We start from the raw sequence: 21,971 nt of genomic DNA on the forward strand, positions 1-21,971 counted from the left end.
CGGCACCTAGGGAAACCTACCAAAACTGTGCATTTTTAAAAACTAGACACCTAGGGGAATCCAAGATGGGGTGACTTGTGGGCCTCTGACCAGGTTATGTTACCCAGAATCCTTTGCAAACCTCAAAATGTGGCTAAAAAAACACATTTTCCTCACATTTCGGTGACAGAAAGTTCTGGAATCTGAGAGGAGCCACAAATTTCCTTCCACCCAGCATTCCCCCAAGTGTCCCGATAAAAATGATACCTCACTTGTGTGGGTAGGCCTAGCGCCCGTGACAGGAAATGCCCCAAAACACAACGTGGACACATCACATTTTTTGAAAGAAAACAGAGGTGTTTTTTGCAAAGTGCCTACCTGTAGATTTTGGCCTCTAGCTCAGCCGGCACCTAAGGAAACCTACCAAACCTGTGCATTTTCGAAAACTAGAGACCTAGGGGAATCCAAGATGGGGTGACTTGTGGGGCTCTGACTAGGTTCTGTTACCCAGAATCCTTTGCAAACCTCAAAATTTGGCTAACAAAACACATTTTCCTCACATTTCAGTGACAGAAAGTTCTGGCATCTGAGAGGAGCCACAAATTTCCTTCCACCCAGCATTCCCCCAAGTCTCCCGATAAAAATGATACCTCACTTGTGTGGGTAGGCCTAGCGCCCGCGACAGGAAATGCCCCAAAACGCAACGTGGAAACATCACATTTTTTGAAAGATAACAGAGGTGTTTTTTGCAAAGTGCCTACCTGTAGATTTTGGCCTCTAGCTCAGCCGGCACCTAGGGAAACCTACCAAACCTGTGCATTTTTGAAAACTAGAGACCTAGGGGAATCCAAGATGGGGTGACTTGTGGGGCTCTGACCAGGTTCTGATACCCAGAATCCTTTGCAAACCTCAAAATTTGGCTAACAAAACACATTTTCCTCACATTTCGGTGACAGAAAGTTCTGGCATCTGAGAGGAGCCACAAATTTCCTTTCACCCAGCGTTCCCCCAAGTCTCCCGATAAAAATGATACCTCACTTGTGTGGGTATGCCTAGCGCCCGCGAGAGGAAATGCCCCAAAACGCAACGTGGAAACATCACATTTTTTTAAAGAAAACAGAGGTGTTTTTTGCAAAGTGCCTACCTGTAGATTTTGGCCTCTAGCTCAGCCGGCACCTAAGGAAACCTACCAAACCTGTGCATTTTCGAAAACTAGAGACCTAGGGGAATCCAAGATGGGGTGACTTGTGGGGCTCTGACCAGGTTCTGTTACCCAGAATCCTTTGCAAACCTCAAAATTTGGCTAACAAAACACATTTTCCTCACATTTCAGTGACAGAAAGTTCTGGCATCTGAGAGGAGCCACAAATTTCCTTCCACCCAGCGTTCCCCCAAGTCTCCCGATAAAAATGATACCTCACTTGTGTGGGTAGGCCTAGCGCCCGCGACAGGAAATGCCCCAAAACGCAACGTGGAAACATCACATTTTTTGAAAGATAACAGAGGTGTTTTTTGCAAAGTGCCTACCTGTAGATTTTGGCCTCTAGCTCAGCCGGCACCTAGGGAAACCTACCAAACCTGTGCATTTTTGAAAACTAGAGACCTAGGGGAATCCAAGATGGGGTGACTTGTGGGGCTCTGACCAGGTTCTGTTACCCAGAATCCTTTGCAAACCTCAAAATTTGGCTAACAAAACACAGTTTCCTCACATTTCGGTGACAGAAAGTTCTGGCATCTGAGAGGAGCCACAAATTTCCTTCCACCCAGCGTTCCCCCAAGTCTCCCCATAAAAATGATACCTCACTTGTGTGGGTAGGCCTAGCGCCCGCGAGAGGAAATGCCCCAAAACGCAACGTGGAAACATCACATTTTTTGAAAGGAAACAGAGCTGTTTTTTGCAAAGTGCCTACCTGTAGATTTTGGCCTCCAGCTCAGCCGGCACCTAGGGAAACCTACCAAACCTGTGCATTTTTGAAAACTAGAGACCTAGGGGAATCCATGATGGGGTGACTTGTGGGGCTCTGACCAGGTTCTGTTACCCAGAATCCTTTGCAAACCTCAAAATTTGGCTAAAAAAACACATTTTCCTCACATTTCGGTGACAGAAAGTTCTGGAATCTGAGAGGAGCCACAAATTTCCTTCCACCCAGCATTCCCCCAAGTCTCCCGATAAAAATGATACCTCACTTGTGTGGGTAGGCCTAGCGCCCGTGACAGGAAACGCCCCAAAACACAACGTGGACACATCACATTTTTTGAAAGAAAACAGAGGTGTTTTTTGCAAAGTGCCTACCTGTAGATTTTGGCCTCTAGCTCAGTCGGCACCTAAGGAAACCTACCAAACCTGTGCATTTTTGAAAACTAGAGACCTAGGGGAATCCAAGATGGGGTGACTTGTGGGGCTCTGACCAGGTTCTGTTACCCAGAATCCTTTGCAAACCTCAAAATTTGGCTATAAAAACACATTTTCCTCACATTTCGGTGACAGAAAGTTCTGGAATCTGAGAGGAGCCACAAATTTCCTTCCACCCAGCATTCCCCCAAGTCTCCCGATAAAAATGATACCTCACTTGTGTAGGTAGGCCTAGCGCCCGTGACAGGAAACGCCCCAAAACACAACGTGGACACATCACATTTTTTGAAAGATAACAGAGGTGTTTTTTGCAAAGTGCCTACCTGTAGATTTTGGCCTCTAGCTCAGCCGGCACCTACGGAAACCTACCAAACCTGTGCATTTTTGAAAACTAGAGACCTAGGGGAATCCAAGATGGGGTGACTTGTGGGGCTCTGACCAGGTTCTGTTACCCAGAATCCTTTGCAAACCTCAAAATTTGGCTAACAAAACACATTTTCCTCACATTTCGGTGACAGAAAGTTCTGGCATCTGAGAGGAGCCACAAATTTCCTTCCACCCAGCGTTCCCCCAAGTCTCCCGATAAAAATGATACCTCACTTGCGTGGGTAGGCCTAGCGCCCGCGAGAGGAAATGCCCCAAAACGCAACGTGGAAACATCACATTTTTTTAAAGAAAACAGAGGTGTTTTTTGCAAAGTGCCTACCTGTAGATTTTGGCCTCTAGCTCAGCCGGCACCTAGGGAAACCTACCAAACCTGTGCATTTTTAAAAACTAGACACCTAGGGGAATCCAAGATGGGGTGACTTGTGGGGCTCTGACCAGGTTATGTTACCCAGAATCCTTTGCAAACCTCAAAATGTGGCTAAAAAAACACATTTTCCTCACATTTCGGAGACAGAAAGTTCTGGAATCTGAGAGGAGCCACAAATTTCCTTCCACCCAGCATTCCCCCAAGTGTCCCGATAAAAATGATACCTCACTTGTGTGGGTAGGCCTAGCGCCCGTGACAGGAAACGCCCCAAAACACAACGTGGACACATCACATTTTTTGAAAGAAAACAGAGGTGTTTTTTGCAAAGTGCCTTCCTGTAGATTTTGGCCTCTAGCTCAGCCGGCACCTAAGGAAACGTACCAACCCTGTGCATTTTTGAAAACTAGAGACCTAGGGGAATCCAAGATGGGGTGACTTGTGGGGCTCTGACCAGGTTCTGTTACCCAGAATCCTTTGCAAACCTCAAAATTTGGCAAACAAAACACATTTTCCTAACATTTCGGTGACAGAAAGTTCTGGCATCTGAGAGAACCTACAAATTTCCTTCCACCCAGCGTTCCCCCAAGTCTCCCGATAAAAATGATACCTCACTTGTGTGGGTAGGCCTAGCGCCCGCGACAGGAAATGCCCCAAAACGCAACGTGGAAACATCACATTTTTTTAAAGAAAACAGAGTTGTTTTTTGCAAAGTGCCTACCTGTAGATTTTGGCCTCTAGCTCAGCCGGCACCTAGGGAAACCGACCAAACCTGTGCATTTTTAAAAACTAGACACCTAGGGGAATCCAAGATGGGGTGACTTGTGGGGCTCTGACCAGGTTCTGTTACCCAGAATCCTTTGCAAACCTCAAAATGTGGCTAAAAAAACACATTTTCCTCACATTTCAGTGACAGAAAGTTCTGGAATCTGAGAGGAGCCACAAATTTCCTTCCACCCAGCATTCCCCCAAGTGTCCCGATAAAAATGATACCTCACTTGTGTGGGTAGGCCTAGCGCCCGTGACAGGAAACGCCCCAAAACACAACGTGGACACATCACATTTTTTGAAAGAAAACAGAGGTGTTTTTTGCAAAGTGCCTACCTGTAGATTTTGGCCGCTAGCTCAGCCGGCACCTAAGGAAACCTACCAAACCTGTGCATTTTCGAAAACTAGAGACCTAGGGGAATCCAAGATGGGGTGACTTGTGGGGCTCTGACCAGGTTCTGTTACTCAGAATCCTTTGCAAACCTCAAAATTTGGCTAACAAAACACATTTTCCTCACATTTCAGTGACAGAAAGTTCTGGCATCTGAGAGGAGCCACAAATTTCCTTCCACCCAGCGTTCCCCCAAGTCTCCCGATAAAAATGATACCTCACTTGTGTGGGTAGGCCTAGCGCCCGCGACAGGAAATGCCCCAAAACGCAACGTGGAAACATCACATTTTTTTAAAGAAAACAGAGGTGTTTTTTGCAAAGTGCCTACCTGTAGATTTTGGCCTCTAGCTCAGCCGGCAGCTAAGGAAACCTACCAAACCTGTGCATTTTTGAAAACTAGAGACCTATGGGAATCCAAGATGGGGTGACTTGTGGGGCTCTGACCAGGTTCTGTTACCCAGAATCCTTTGCAAACCTCAAAATTTGACTAAAAAAACATATTTTCCTCACATTTCGGTGACAGAAAGTTCTGGAATCTGAGAGGAGCCACAAATTTCCTTCCACCCAGCATTCCCCCAAGTGTCCCGATAAAAATGATACCTCACTTGTGTGGGTAGGCCTAGCGCCCGTGACAGGAAACGCCCCAAAACACAACGTGGACACATCACATTTTTTGAAAGAAAACAGAGGTGTTTTTTGCAAAGTGCCTACCTGTAGATTTTGGCCGCTAGCTCAGCCGGCACCTAAGGAAACCTACCAAACCTGTGCATTTTCGAAAACTAGAGACCTAGGGGAATCCAAGATGGGGTGACTTGTGGGGCTCTGACCAGGTTCTGTTACTCAGAATCCTTTGCAAACCTCAAAATTTGGCTAACAAAACACATTTTCCTCACATTTCAGTGACAGAAAGTTCTGGCATCTGAGAGGAGCCACAAATTTCCTTCCACCCAGCGTTCCCCCAAGTCTCCCGATAAAAATGATACCTCACTTGTGTGGGTAGGCCTAGCGCCCGCGACAGGAAATGCCCCAAAACGCAACGTGGAAACATCACATTTTTTTAAAGAAAACAGAGGTGTTTTTTGCAAAGTGCCTACCTGTAGATTTTGGCCTCTAGCTCAGCCGGCACCTAGGGAAACCTACCAAACCTCTGCATTTTTGAAAACTAGAGACCTAGGGGAATCCAAAATGTGGTGACTTGTGGGGCTCTGACCAGGTTCTGTTACCCAGAATCCTTTGCAAACCTCAAAATGTGGCTAAAAAAACACATTTTCCTCACATTTCGGTGACAGAAAGTTCTGGAATCTGAGAGGAGCCACAAATTTCCTTCCATCCAGCATTCCCCCAAGTGTCCCGATAAAAATGATACCTCACTTGTGTGGGTAGGCCTAGCGCCCGTGACAGGAAACGCCCCAAAACACAACGTGGACACATCACATTTTTTGAAAGAAAACAGAGGTGTTTTTTGCAAAGTGCCTACCTGTAGATTTTGGCCGCTAGCTCAGCCGGCACCTAAGGAAACCTACCAAACCTGTGCATTTTTGAAAACTAGAGACCTAGGGGAATCCATGATGGGGTGACCTGTGGGGCTCTGACCAGGTTCTGTTACCCAGAATCCTTTGCAAACCTCAAAATTTGGTGAAAAAAACACATTTTCCTCACATTTCGGTGACAGAAAGTTCTGGAATCTGAAAGGAGCCACAAATTTCCTTCCACCCAGCATTCCCCCAAGTCTCCCGATAAAAATGATACCTCACTTGTGTGGGTAGGCCTAGCGCCCGTGACAGGAAACGCCCCAAAACACAACGTGGACACATCACATTTTTTGAAAGAAAACAGGTGTTTTTTGCAAAGTGCCAACCTGTAGATTTTGGCCTCTAGCTCAGCCGGCACCTAAGGAAACCTACCAAACCTGTGCATTTTTTAAAACTAGAGACCTAGGGGAATCCAAGATGGGGTGACTTGTGGGGCTCTGACCAGGTTCTGTTACCCAGAATCCTTTGCAAACCTCAAAATTTGGCGAAAAAAACACATTTTCCTCACATTTCGGTGACAGAAAGTTCTGGAATCTGAGAGGAGCCACAAATTTCCTTCCACCCAGCATTCCCCCAAGTCTCCCGATAAAAATGATACCTCACTTGTGTGGGTAGGCCTAGCGCCCGTGACAGGAAACGCCCCAAAACACAACGTGGACACATCACATTTTTTGAAAGAAAACAGGTGTTTTTTGCAAAGTGCCAACCTGTAGATTTTGGCCTCTAGCTCAGCCGGCACCTAAGGAAACCTACCAAACCTGTGCATTTTTGAAAACTAGAGACCTAGGGGAATCCAAGATGGGGTGACTTGTGGGGCTCTGACCAGGTTCTGTTACCCAGAATCCTTTGCAAACCTCAAAATTTGGCTAAAAAAACACATTTTCCTCACATTTCGGTGACAGAAAGTTCTGGGATCTGAGAGGAGCCACAAATTTCCTTCCACCCAGCATTCCCCCAAGTCTCCCGATAAAAATGATACCTCACTTGTGTGGGTAGGCCTAGCGCCCGTGACAGAAAACGCCCCAAAACACAACGTGGACACATCACATTTTTTTAAAGAAAACAGAGGTGTTTTTTGCAAAGTGCCTACCTGTAGATTTTGGCCTCTAGCTCAGCCGGCACCTAAGGAAACCTACCAAACCTGTGCATTGATGAAAACTAGAGACCTAGGGGAATCCAAGATGGGGTGACTTGTGGGGCTCTGACCAGGTTCTGTTACCCAGAATCCTTTGCAAACCACAAAATTTGGCTAAAAAAACACATTTTCCTCACATTTCGGTGACAGAAAGTTCTGGAATCTGAGAGGAGCCACAAATTTCCTTCCACCCAGCATTCCCCCAAGTCTCCCGATAAAAATGATACCTCACTTGTGTGGGTAGGCCTAGCGCCCGTGACAGGAAACGCCCCAAAACACAACGTGGACACATCACATTTTTTTAAAGAAAACAGAGGTGTTTTTTGCAAAGTGCCTACCTGTAGATTTTGGCCTCTAGCTCAGCCGGCACCTAAGGAAACCTACCAAACCTGTGAATTTTCGAAAACTAGAGACCTAGGGAAATCCAAGATGGGGTGACTTGTGGGGCTCTGACCAGGTTCTGTTACCCAGAATCCTTTGCAAACCTCAAAATTTGGCTAACAAAACACATTTTCCTCACATTTCGGTGACCGAAAGTTCTGGCATCTGAGAGGAGCCACAAATTTCCTTCCACCCAGCGTTCCCCCAAGTCTCCCGATAAAAATGATACCTCACTTGTGTGGGTAGGCCTAGCGCCCGCGACAGGAAATGCCCCAAAACGCAACGTGGAAACATCACATTTTTTGAAAGATAACAGAGGTGTTTTTTGCAAAGTGCCTACCTGTAGATTTTGGCCTCTAGCTCAGCCGGCACCTAGGGAAACCTACCAAACCTGTGCATTTTTTAAACTAGACACCTAGGGGAATCCAAAATGGGGTGACTTGTGGGGCTCTGACCAGGTTCTGTTACCCAGAATCCTTTGCAAACCTCAAAATTTGGCTAACAAAACACATTTTCCTCACATTTCGGTGACAGAAAGTTCTGGAATCTGAGAGGAGCCACAAATTTCCTTCCACCCAGCATTCCCCCAAGTCTCCCGATAAAAATGATACCTCACTTGTGTGGGTAGGCCTAGCGCCGGTGACAGGAAACGCCCCAAAACACAACGTGGACACATCACATTTTTTGAAAGAAAACAGAGGTGTTTTTTGCAAAGTGCCTACCTGCAGATTTTGGCCTCTAGCTCAGCCGGCACCTAAGGAAACCTACCAAACCTGTGCATTTTTGAAAACTAGAGACCTAGGGGAATCCAAGATGGGGTGACTTGTGGGGCTCTGACCAGGTTCTGTTACCCAGAATCCTTTGCAAACCTCAAAATTTGGCTAACAAAACACATTTTCCTCACATTTCGGTGACAGAAAGTTCTGGCATCTGAGAAAAGCCACAAATTTCCTTCCACCCAGCGTTCCCCCAAGTCTCCCGATAAAAATGATACCTCACTTGTGTGGGTAGGCCTAGCGCCCGTGACAGGAAATGCCCCAAAACGCAACGTGGAAACATCACATTTTTTGAAAGAAAACAGAGTTGTTTTTTGCAAAGTGCCTACCTGTAGATTTTGGCCTCTAGCTCAGCCGGCACCTAGGGAAACCTACCAAAACTGTGCATTTTTAAAAACTAGACACCTAGGGGAATCCAAGATGGGGTGACTTGTGGGCCTCTGACCAGGTTATGTTACCCAGAATCCTTTGCAAACCTCAAAATGTGGCTAAAAAAACACATTTTCCTCACATTTCGGTGACAGAAAGTTCTGGAATCTGAGAGGAGCCACAAATTTCCTTCCACCCAGCATTCCCCCAAGTGTCCCGATAAAAATGATACCTCACTTGTGTGGGTAGGCCTAGCGCCCGTGACAGGAAACGCCCCAAAACACAACGTGGACACATCACATTTTTTGAAAGAAAACAGAGGTGTTTTTTGCAAAGTGCCTACCTGTAGATTTTGGCCTCTAGCTCAGCCGGCACCTAAGGAAACCTACCAAATCTGTGCATTGATGAAAACTAGAGACCTAGGGGAATCCAAGATGGGGTGACTTGTGGGGCTCTGACCAGGTTCTGTTACCCAGAATCCTTTGCAAACCACAAAATTTGGCTAAAAAAACACATTTTCCTCACATTTCGGTGACAGAAAGTTCTGGAATCTGAGAGGAGCCACAAATTTCCTTCCACCCAGCATTCCCCCAAGTCTCCCGATAAAAATGATACCTCACTTGTGTGGGTAGGCCTAGCGCCCGTGACAGGAAACGCCCCAAAACACAACGTGGACACATCACATTTTTTAAAAGAAAACAGAGGTGTTTTTTGCAAAGTGCCTACCTGTAGATTTTGGCCTCTAGCTCAGCCGGCACCTAAGGAAACCTACCAAACCTGTGAATTTTCGAAAACTAGAGACCTAGGGAAATCCAAGATGGGGTGACTTGTGGGGCTCTGACCAGGTTCTGTTACCCAGAATCCTTTGCAAACCTCAAAATTTGGCTAACAAAACACATTTTCCTCACATTTCGGTGACCGAAAGTTCTGGCATCTGAGAGGAGCCACAAATTTCCTTCCACCCAGCGTTCCCCCAAGTCTCCCGATAAAAATGATACCTCACTTGTGTGGGTAGGCCTAGCGCCCGCGACAGGAAATGCCCCAAAACGCAACGTGGAAACATCACATTTTTTGAAAGATAACAGAGGTGTTTTTTGCAAAGTGCCTACCTGTAGATTTTGGCCTCTAGCTCAGCCGGCACCTAGGGAAACCTACCAAACCTGTGCATTTTTTAAACTAGACACCTAGGGGAATCCAAAATGGGGTGACTTGTGGGGCTCTGACCAGGTTCTGTTACCCAGAATCCTTTGCAAACCTCAAAATTTGGCTAAAAAACAAATTTTCCTCACATTTCGGTGACAGAAAGTTCTGGAATCTGAGAGGAGCCACAAATTTCCTTCCACCCAGCATTCCCCCAAGTCTCCCGATAAAAATGATACCTCACTTGTGTGGGTAGGCCTAGCGCCGGTGACAGGAAACGCCCCAAAACACAACGTGGACACATCACATTTTTTGAAAGAAAACAGAGGTGTTTTTTGCAAAGTGCCTACCTGTAGATTTTGGCCTCTAGCTCAGCCGGCACCTAAGGAAACCTACCAAACCTGTGCATTTTTGAAAACTAGAGACCTAGGGGAATCCAAGATGGGGTGACTTGTGGGGCTCTGACCAGGTTCTGTTATCCAGAATCCTTTGCAAACCTCAAAATTTGGCTAACAAAACACATTTTCCTCACATTTCGGTGACAGAAAGTTCTGGCATCTGAGAAAATCCACAAATTTCCTTCCACCCAGCGTTCCCCCAAGTCTCCCGATAAAAATGATACCTCACTTGTGTGGGTAGGCCTAGCGCCCGTGACAGGAAATGCCCCAAAACGCAACGTGGAAACATCACATTTTTTGAAAGAAAACAGAGTTGTTTTTTGCAAAGTGCCTACCTGTAGATTTTGGCCTCTAGCTCAGCCGGCACCTAGGGAAACCTACCAAAACTGTGCATTTTTAAAAACTAGACACCTAGGGGAATCCAAGATGGGGTGACTTGTGGGCCTCTGACCAGGTTATGTTACCCAGAATCCTTTGCAAACCTCAAAATGTGGCTAAAAAAACACATTTTCCTCACATTTCGGTGACAGAAAGTTCTGGAATCTGAGAGGAGCCACAAATTTCCTTCCACCCAGCATTCCCCCAAGTGTCCCGATAAAAATGATACCTCACTTGTGTGGGTAGGCCTAGCGCCCGTGACAGGAAATGCCCCAAAACACAACGTGGACACATCACATTTTTTGAAAGAAAACAGAGGTGTTTTTTGCAAAGTGCCTACCTGTAGATTTTGGCCTCTAGCTCAGCCGGCACCTAAGGAAACCTACCAAACCTGTGCATTTTCGAAAACTAGAGACCTAGGGGAATCCAAGATGGGGTGACTTGTGGGGCTCTGACTAGGTTCTGTTACCCAGAATCCTTTGCAAACCTCAAAATTTGGCTAACAAAACACATTTTCCTCACATTTCAGTGACAGAAAGTTCTGGCATCTGAGAGGAGCCACAAATTTCCTTCCACCCAGCATTCCCCCAAGTCTCCCGATAAAAATGATACCTCACTTGTGTGGGTAGGCCTAGCGCCCGCGACAGGAAATGCCCCAAAACGCAACGTGGAAACATCACATTTTTTGAAAGATAACAGAGGTGTTTTTTGCAAAGTGCCTACCTGTAGATTTTGGCCTCTAGCTCAGCTGGCACCTAGGGAAACCTACCAAACCTGTGCATTTTTGAAAACTAGAGACCTAGGGGAATCCAAGATGGGGTGACTTGTGGGGCTCTGACCAGGTTCTGATACCCAGAATCCTTTGCAAACCTCAAAATTTGGCTAACAAAACACATTTTCCTCACATTTCGGTGACAGAAAGTTCTGGCATCTGAGAGGAGCCACAAATTTCCTTTCACCCAGCATTCCCCCAAGTCTCCCGATAAAAATGATACCTCACTTGTGTGGGTAGGCCTAGCGCCCGCGACAGGAAATGCCCCAAAACGCAACGTGGAAACATCACATTTTTTGAAAGATAACAGAGGTGTTTTTTGCAAAGTGCCTACCTGTAGATATTGGCCTCTAGCTCAGCCGGCACCTAAGGAAACCTACCAAACCTGTGCATTTTCGAAAACTAGAGACCTAGGGGAATCCAAGATGGGGTGACTTGTGGGGCTCTGACCAGGTTCTGTTACCCAGAATCCTTTGCAAACCTCAAAATTTGGCTAACAAAACACATTTTCCTCACATTTCAGTGACAGAAAGTTCTGGCATCTGAGAGGAGCCACAAATTTCCTTCCACGCAGCGTTCCCCCAAGTCTCCCGATAAAAATGATACCTCACTTGTGTGGGTAGGCCTAGCGCCCGCGACAGGAAATGCCCCAAAACGCAACGTGGAAACATCACATTTTTTGAAAGATAACAGAGGTGTTTTTTGCAAAGTGCCTACCTGTAGATTTTGGCCTCTAGCTCAGCCGGCACCTAGGGAAACCTACCAAACCTGTGCATTTTTTAAAACTAGAGACCTAGGGGAATCCAAGATGGGGTGACTTGTGGGGCTCTGACCAGGTTCTGTTACCCAGAATCCTTTGCAAACCTCAAAATTTGGCTAACAAAACACAGTTTCCTCACATTTCGGTGACAGAAAGTTCTGGCATCTGAGAGGAGCCACAAATTTCCTTCCACCCAGCGTTCCCCCAAGTCTCCCCATAAAAATGTTACCTCACTTGTGTGGGTAGGCCTAGCGCCCGCGAGAGGAAATGCCCCAAAACGCAACGTGGAAACATCACATTTTTTTAAAGGAAACAGAGCTGTTTTTTGCAAAGTGCCTACCTGTAGATTTTGGCCTCTAGCTCAGCCGGCACCTAGGGAAACCTACCAAACCTGTGCATTTTTGAAAACTAGAGACCTAGGGGAATCCATGATGGGGTGACTTGTGGGGCTCTGACCAGGTTCTGTTACCCAGAATCCTTTGCAAACCTCAAAATTTGGCTAAAAAAACAAATTTTCCTCACATTTCGGTGACAGAAAGTTCTGGAATCTGAGAGGAGCCACAAATTTCCTTCCACCCAGCATTCCCCCAAGTCTCCCGATAAAAATGATACCTCACTTGTGTGGGTAGGCCTAGCGCCCGTGACAGGAAACGCCCCAAAACACAACGTGGACACATCACATTTTTTGAAAGAAAACAGAGGTGTTTTTTGCAAAGTGCCTACCTGTAGATTTTGGCCTCTAGCTCAGTCGGCACCTAAGGAAACCTACCAAACCTGTGCATTTTTGAAAACTAGAGACCTAGGGGAATCCAAGATGGGGTGACTTGTGGGGCTCTGACCAGGTTCTGTTACCCAGAATCCTTTGCAAACCTCAAAATTTGGCTATAAAAACACATTTTCCTCACATTTCGGTGACAGAAAGTTCTGGAATCTGAGAGGAGCCACAAATTTCCTTCCACCCAGCATTCCCCCAAGTCTCCCGATAAAAATGATACCTCACTTGTGTGGGTAGGCCTAGCGCCCGCGACAGGAAATGCCCCAAAACGCAACGTGGAAACATCACATTTTTTTAAAGAAAACAGAGTTGTTTTTTGCAAAGTGCCTACCTGTAGATTTTGGCCTCTAGCTCAGCCGGCACCTAGGGAAACCTACCAAACCTGTGCATTTTTAAAAACTAGACACCTAGGGGAATCCAAGATGGGGTGACTTGTGGGGCTCTGACCAGGTTCTGTTACCCAGAATCCTTTGCAAACCTCAAAATGTGGCTAATAAAACACATTTTCCTCACATTTCAGTGACAGAAAGTTCTGGAATCTGAGAGGAGCCACACATTTTCTTTCCACCCAGCATTCCCCCAAGTCTCCCGATAAAAATGATACCTCACTTGTGTGGGTAGGCCTAGCGCCCGTGACAGGAAACGCCCCAAAACACAACGTGGACACATCACATTTTTTTAAAGAAAACAGAGGTGTTTTGTGCAAAGTGCCTACCTGTAGATTTTGGCCTCTAGCTCAGCCGGCACCTAAGGAAACCTACCAAACCTGTGCATTTTCGAAAACTAGAGACCTAGGGGAATCCAAGATGGGGTGACTTGTAGGGCTCTGACCAGGTTCTGTTACCAAGAATCCTTTGCAAACCTCAAAATTTGGCTAACAAAACACATTTTCCTCACATTTCGGTGACAGAAAGTTCTGGCATCTGAGAGGAGCCACAAATTTCCTTCCACCCAGCGTTCCCCCAAGTCTCCCGATAAAAATGATACCTCACTTGTGTGGGTAGGCCTAGCGCCCGCGACAGGAAATGCCCCAAAACGCAACGTGGAAACATCACATTTTTTGAAAGATAACAGAGGTGTTTTTTGCAAAGTGCCTACCTGTAGATTTTGGCCTCTAGCTCAGCCGGCACCTAAGGAAACCTACCAAACCTGTGCATTTTTGAAAACTAGACACCTAGGGGAATCCAAAATGGGGTGACTTGTGGGGCTCTGACCAGGTTCTGTTACCCAGAATCCTTTGCAAACCTCAAAATTTGGCTAACAAAACACATTTTCCTCACATTTCGGTGACAGAAAGTTCTGGCATCTGAGAGAAGCCACAAATTTCCTTCCACCCAGCGTTCCCCCAAGTCTCCCGATAAAATTGATACCTCACTTGTGTGGGTAGGCCAGGCGCCCGCGACAGGAAATGCCCCAAAACGCAACGTGGAAACATCACATTTTTTGAAAGAAAACAGAGTTGTTTTTTGCAAAGTGCCTACCTGTAGATTTTGGCCTCTAGCTCAGCCGGCACATAGGGAAACCTACCAAACCTGTGCATTTTTAAAAACTAGACACCTAGGGGAATCCAAGATGGGGTGACTTGTGGGGCTCTGACCAGGTTCTGTTACCCAGAATCCTTTGCAAACCTCAAAATGTGGCTAAAAAAACACATTTTCCTCACATTTCGGTGACAGAAAGTTCTGGAATCTGAGAGGAGCCACAAATTTCCTTCCACCCAGCATTCCCCCAAGTGTCCCGATAAAAATGATACCTCACTTGTGTGGGTAGGCCTAGTGCCCGTGACAGGAAACGCCCCAAAACACAACGTGGACACATCACGTTTTTTTAAAGAAAAAAGAGGTGTTTCTTGCAAAGTGCCTACCTGTAGATTTTGGCCTCTAGCTCAGCCGGCACCTAAGGAAACCTACCAAACCTGTGCATTTTTGAAAACTAGAGACCTAGGGGAATCCAAGATGGGGTGACTTGTGGGGCTCTGACCAGGTTCTGTTACCCAGAATCCTTTGCAAACCTCAAAATTTGGCTAACAAAACACATTTTCCTCACATTTCAGTGACAGAAAGTTCTGGCATCTGAGAGGAGCCACAAATTTCCTTCCACCCAGCGTTCCCCCAAGTCTCCCGATAAAAATGATACCTCACTTGTGTGGGTAGGCCTAGCGCCCGTGACAGGAAATGCCCCAAAACGCAACGTGGAAACATCACATTTTTTGAAAGATAACAGAGGTGTTTTTTGCAAAGTGCCTACCTGTAGATTTTGGCCTCTAGCTCAGCCGGCACCTAGGGAAACCTACCAAACCTGTGCATTTTTGAAAACTAGAGACCTAGGGGAATCCAAGATGGGGTGACTTGTGGGGCTCTGACCAGGTTCTGTTACCCAGAATCCTTTGCAAACCTCAAAATTTGGCTAACAAAACACAGTTTCCTCACATTTCGGTGACAGAAAGTTCTGGCATCTGAGAGGAGCCACAAATTTCCTTCCACCCAGCATTTCCCCAAGTCTCCCGATAAAAATGATACCTCACTTGTGTGGGTAGGCCTAGCGCCGGTGACAGGAAACGCCCCAAAACACAACGTGGACACATCACATTTTTTGAAAGAAAACAGAGGTGTTTTTTGCAAAGTGCCTACCTGTAGATTTTGGCCTCTAGCTCAGCCGGCACCTAAGGAAACCTACCAAACCTGTGCATTTTTGAAAACTAGAGACCTAGGGGAATCCAAGATGGGGTGACTTGTGGGGCTCTGACCAGGTTCTGTTACCCAGAATCCTTTGCAAACCTCAAAATTTGGCTAACAAAACACATTTTCCTCACATTTCGGTGACAGAAAGTTCTGGCATCTGAGAAAAGCCACAAATTTCCTTCCACCCAGCGTTCCCCCAAGTCTCCCGATAAAAATGATACCTCACTTGTGTGGGTAGGCCTAGCGCCCGTGACAGGAAATGCCCCAAAACGCAACGTGGAAACATCACATTTTTTGAAAGAAAACAGAGTTGTTTTTTGCAAAGTGCCTACCTGTAGATTTTGGCCTCTAGCTCAGCCGGCACCTAGGGAAACCTACCAAACCTGTGCATTTTTAAAAACTAGACACCTAGGGGAATCCAAGATGGGGTGACTTGTGGGGCTCTGACCAGGTTATGTTACCCAGAATCCTTTGCAAACCTCAAAATGTGGCTAAAAAAACACATTTTCCTCACATTTCGGTGACAGAAAGTTCTGGAATCTGAGAGGAGCCACAAATTTCCTTCCACCCAGCATTCCCCCAAGTGTCCCGATAAAAATGATACCTCACTTGTGTGGGTAGGCCTAGCGCCCGTGACAGGAAACGCCCCAAAACACAACGTGGACACATCACATTTTTTGAAAGAAAACAGAGGTGTTTTTTGCAAAGTGCCTACCTGTAGATTTTGGCCTCTAGCTCAGCCGGCACCTAAGGAAACCTACCAAACCTGTGCATTTTCGAAAACTAGAGACCTAGGGGAATCCAAGATGGGGTGACTTGTGGGGCTCTGACCAGGTTCTGTTACCCAGAATCCTTTGCAAACCTCAACATTTGGCTAACAAAACACATTTTCCTCACATTTCAGTGACAGAAAGTTCTGGCATCTGAGAGGAGCCACAAATTTCCTTCCACCCAGCGTTCCCCTAAGTCTCCCGATAAAAATGATACCTCACTTGTGTGGGTAGGCCTAGCGCCCGCGACAGGAAATGCCCCAAAACGCAACGTGGAAACATCACATTTTTTGAAAGATAACAGAGGTGTTTTTTGCAAAGTGCCTACCTGTAGATTTTGGCCTCTAGCTCAGCCGGCACCTAGGGAAACCTACCAAACCTGTGCATTTTTGAAAACTAGAGACCTAGGGGAATCCAAGATGGGGTGACTTGTGGGGCTCTGACCAGGTTCTGTTACCCAGAATCCTTTGCAAACCTCAAAATTTGGCTAACAAAACACAGTTTCCTCACATTTCGGTGACAGAAAGTTCTGGCATCTGAGAGGAGCCACAAATTTCCTTCCACCCAGCGTTCCCCCAAGTCTCCCGATAAAAATGATACCTCACTTGTGTGGGTAGGCCTAGCGCCCGCGAGAGGAAATGCCCCAAAACGCAACGTGGAAACATCACATTTTTTGAAAGGAAACAGAGCTGTTTTTTGCAAAGTGCCTACCTGTAGATTTTGGCCTCTAGCTCAGCCGGCACCTAGGGAAACCTACCAAACCTGTGCATTTTTGAAAACTAGAGACCTAGGGGAATCCATGATGGGGTGACTTGTGGGGCTCTGACCAGGTTCTGTTACCCAGAATCCTTTGCAAACCTCAAAATTTGGCTAAAAAAACACATTTTCCTCACATTTCGGTGACAGAAAGTTCTGGAATCTGAGAGGAGCCACAAATTTCCTTCCACCCAGCATTCCCCCAAGTCTCCCGATAAAAATGATACCTCACTTGTGTGGGTAGGCCTAGCGCCCGTGACAGGAAACGCCCCAAAACACAACGTGGACACATCACATTTTTTGAAAGAAAACAGAGGTGTTTTTTGCAAAGTGCCTACCTGTAGATTTTGGCCTCTAGCTCAGTCGGCACCTAAGGAAACCTACCAAACCTGTGCATTTTTTAAAACTAGAGACCTAGGGGAATCCAAGATGGGGTGACTTGTGGGGCTCTGACCAGGTTCTGTTACCCAGAATCCTTTGCAAACCTAAAAATTTGGCTATAAAAACACATTTTCCTCACATTTCGGTGACAGAAAGTTCTGGAATCTGAGAGGAGCCACAAATTTCCTTCCACCCAGCATTCCCCCAAGTCTCCCGATAAAAATGATACCTCACTTGTGTGGGTAGGCCTAGCGCCCGTGACAGGAAACGCCCCAAAACACAACGTGGACACATCACATTTTTTTAAAGATAACAGAGGTGTTTTTTGCAAAGTGCCTACCTGTAGATTTTGGCCTCTAGCTCAGCCGGCACCTAGGGAAACCTACCAAACCTGTGCATTTTTTAAAACTAGAGACCTAGGGGAATCCAAGATGGGGTGACTTGTGGGGCTCTGACCAGGTTCTGTTACCTAGAATCCTTTGCAAACCTCAAAATTTGGCTAACAAAACACATTTTCCTCACATTTCGGTGACAGAAAGTTCTGGCATCTGAGAGGAGCCACAAATTTCCTTCCACCCAGCGTTCCCCCAAGTCTCCCGATAAAAATGATACCTCACTTGTGTGGGTAGGCCTAGCGCCCGCGAGAGGAAATGCCCCAAAACGCAACGTGGAAACATCACATTTTTTTAAAGAAAACAGAGGTGTTTTTTGCAAAGTGCCTACCAGTAGATTTTGGCCTCTAGCTCAGCCGGCACCTAGGGAAACCTACCAAACCTGTGCATTTTTGAAAACTAGAGACCTAGGGGAATCCATGATGGGGTGACTTGTGGGGCTCTGACCAGGTTCTGTTACCCAGAATCCTTTGCAAACCTCAAAATTTGGCTAAAAAAACACATTTTCCTCACATTTCGGTGACAGAAAGTTCTGGAATCTGAGAGGAGCCACAAATGTCCTTCCACCCAGCATTCCCCCAAGTCTCCCGATAAAAATGATACCTCACTTGTGTGGGTAGGCCTAGCGCCCGTGACAGGAAACGCCCCAAAACACAACGTGGACACATCACATTTTTTGAAAGAAAACAGAGGTGTTTTTTGCAAAATGCCTACCTGTAGATTTTGGCCTCTAGCTCAGTCGGCACCTAAGGAATCCTACCAAACCTGTGCATTTTTGAAAACTAGAGACCTAGGGGAATCCAAGATGGGGTGACTTGTGGGGCTCTGACCAGGTTCTGTTACCCAGAATCCTTTGCAAACCTCAAAATTTGGCTAAAAAAACACATTTTCCTCACATTTCGGTGACAGAAAGTTCTGGAATCTGAGAGGAGCCACAAATTTCCTTCCACCCAGCATTCCCCCAAGTCTTCCGATAAAAATGATACCTCACTTGTGTGGGTAGACCTAGCGCCCGTGACAGGAAACGCCCCAAAACACAACGTGGACACATCACATTTTTTTAAAGAAAACAGAGGTGTTTTTTGCAAAGTGCCTACCTGTAGATTTTGGCCTCTAGCTCAGCCGGCACCTAAGGAAACCTACCAAACCTGTGCATTTTTTAAAACTAGAGACCTAGGGGAATCCAAGATGGGGTGACTTGTGGGGCTCTGACCAGGTTCTGTTACCCAGAATCCTTTGCAAACCTCAAAATTTGGCTAACAAAACACATTTTCCTCACATTTCGGTGACAGAAAGTTCTGGAATCTGAGAGGAGCCACAAATTTCCTTCCACCCAGCATTCCCCCAAGTCTCCCGATAAAAATGATACCTCACTTGTGTGGGTAGGCCTAGCGCCCGTGACAGGAAACGCCCCAAAACACAACGTGGACACATCACATTTTTTTAAAGAAAACAGAGGTGTTTTTTGCAAAGTGCCTACCTGTAGATTTTGGCCTCTAGCTCAGCCGGCACCTAAGGAAACCTACCAAACCTGTGCATTTTTGAAAACTAGAGACCTAGGGGAATCCAAGATGGGGTGACTTGTGGGGCTCTGACCAGGTTCTGTTACCCAGAATCCTTTGCAAACCTCAAAATTTGGCTAACAAAACACATTTTCCTCACATTTCGGTGACCGAAAGTTCTGGCATCTGAGAGGAGCCACAAATTTCCTTCCACCCAGCGTTCCCCCAAGTCTCCCGATAAAAATGATACCTCACTTGTGTGGGTAGGCCTAGCGCCCGCGACAGGAAATGCCCCAAAACGCAACGTGGAAACATCACATTTTTTGAAAGATAACAGAGGTGTTTTTTGCAAAGTGCCTACCTGTAGATTTTGGCCTCTAGCTCAGCCGGCACCTAGGGAAACCTACCAAACCTGTGCATTTTTTAAACTAGACACCTAGGGGAATCCAAAATGGGGTGACTTGTGGGGCTCTGACCAGGTTCTGTTACCCAGAATCCTTTGCAAACCTCAAAATTTGGCTAAAAAACAAATTTTCCTCACATTTCGGTGACAGAAAGTTCTGGAATCTGAGAGGAGCCACAAATTTCCTTCCACCCAGCATTCCCCCAAGTCTCCCGATAAAAATGATACCTCACTTGTGTGGGTAGGCCTAGCGCCGGTGACAGGAAACGCCCCAAAACACAACGTGGACACATCACATTTTTTGAAAGAAAACAGAGGTGTTTTTTGCAAAGTGCCTACCTGTAGATTTTGGCCTCTAGCTCAGCCGGCACCTAAGGAAACCTACCAAACCTGTGCATTTTTGAAAACTAGAGACCTAGGGGAATCCAAGATGGGGTGACTTGTGGGGCTCTGACCAGGTTCTGTTACCCAGAATCCTTTGCAAACCTCAAAATTTGGCTAACAAAACACATTTTCCTCACATTTCGGTGAGAGAAAGTTCTGGCATCTGAGAAAAGCCACAAATTTCCTTCCTCCCAGCGTTCCCCCAAGTCTCCCGATAAAAATGATACCTCACTTGTGTGGGTAGGCCTAGCGCCCGTGACAGGAAATGCCCCAAAACGCAACGTGGAAACATCACATTTTTTGAAAGAAAACAGAGTTGTTTTTTGCAAAGTGCCTACCTGTAGATTTTGGCCTCTAGCTCAGCCGGCACCTAGGGAAACCTACCAAAACTGTGCATTTTTAAAAACTAGACACCTAGGGGAATCCAAGATGGGGTGACTTGTGGGCCTCTGACCAGGTTATGTTACCCAGAATCCTTTGCAAACCTCAAAATGTGGCTAAAAAAACACATTTTCCTCACATTTCGGTGACAGAAAGTTCTGGAATCTGAGAGGAGCCACAAATTTCCTTCCACCCAGCATTCCCCCAAGTGTCCCGATAAAAATGATACCTCACTTGTGTGGGTAGGCCTAGCGCCCGTGACAGGAAATGCCCCAAAACACAAGGTGGACACATCACATTTTTTGAAAGAAAACAGAGGTGTTTTTTGCAAAGTGCCTACCTGTAGATTTTGGCCTCTAGCTCAGCCGGCACCTAAGGAAACCTACCAAACCTGTGCATTTTCGAAAACTAGAGACCTAGGGGAATCCAAGATGGGGTGACTTGTGGGGCTCTGACTAGGTTCTGTTACCCAGAATCCTTTGCAAACCTCAAAATTTGGCTAACAAAACACATTTTCCTCACATTTCAGTGACAGAAAGTTCTGGCATCTGAGAGGAGCCACAAATTTCCTTCCACCCAGCATTCCCCCAAGTCTCCCGATAAAAATGATACCTCACTTGTGTGGGTAGGCCTAGCGCCCGCGACAGGAAATGCCCCAAAACGCAACGTGGAAACATCACATTTTTTGAAAGATAACAGAGGTGTTTTTTGCAAAGTGCCTACCTGTAGATTTTGGCCTCTAGCTCAGCCGGCACCTAGGGAAACCTACCAAACCTGTGCATTTTTGAAAACTAGAGACCTAGGGGAATCCAAGATGGGGTGACTTGTGGGGCTCTGACCAGGTTCTGATACCCAGAATCCTTTGCAAACCTCAAAATTTGGCTAACAAAACACATTTTCCTCACATTTCGGTGACAGAAAGTTCTGGCATCTGAGAGGAGCCACAAATTTCCTTTCACCCAGCGTTCCCCCAAGTCTCCCGATAAAAATGATACCTCACTTGTGTGGGTATGCCTAGCGCCCGCGAGAGGAAATGCCCCAAAACGCAACGTGGAAACATCACATTTTTTAAAAGAAAACAGAGGTGTTTTTTGCAAAGTGCCTACCTGTAGATTTTGGCCTCTAGCTCAGCCGGCACCTAAGGAAACCTACCAAACCTGTGCATTTTCGAAAACTAGAGACCTAGGGGAATCCAAGATGGGGTGACTTGTGGGGCTCTGACCAGGTTCTGTTACCCAGAATCCTTTGCAAACCTCAAAATTTGGCTAACAAAACACATTTTCCTCACATTTCAGTGACAGAAAGTTCTGGCATCTGAGAGGAGCCACAAATTTCCTTCCACCCAGCGTTCCCCCAAGTCTCCCGATAAAAATGATACCTCACTTGTGTGGGTAGGCCTAGCGCCCGCGACAGGAAATGCCCCAAAACGCAACGTGGAAACATCACATTTTTTGAAAGATAACAGAGGTGTTTTTTGCAAAGTGCCTACCTGTAGATTTTGGCCTCTAGCTCAGCCGGCACCTAGGGAAACCTACCAAACCTGTGCATTTTTGAAAACTAGAGACCTAGGGGAATCCAAGATGGGGTGACTTGTGGGGCTCTGACCAGGTTCTGTTACCCAGAATCCTTTGCAAACCTCAAAATTTGGCTAACAAAACACAGT

Source organism: Pleurodeles waltl, chromosome 3_1, assembly GCF_031143425.1.
Source record: "Pleurodeles waltl isolate 20211129_DDA chromosome 3_1, aPleWal1.hap1.20221129, whole genome shotgun sequence".
Taxonomy (NCBI): domain Eukaryota; kingdom Metazoa; phylum Chordata; class Amphibia; order Caudata; family Salamandridae; genus Pleurodeles; species Pleurodeles waltl.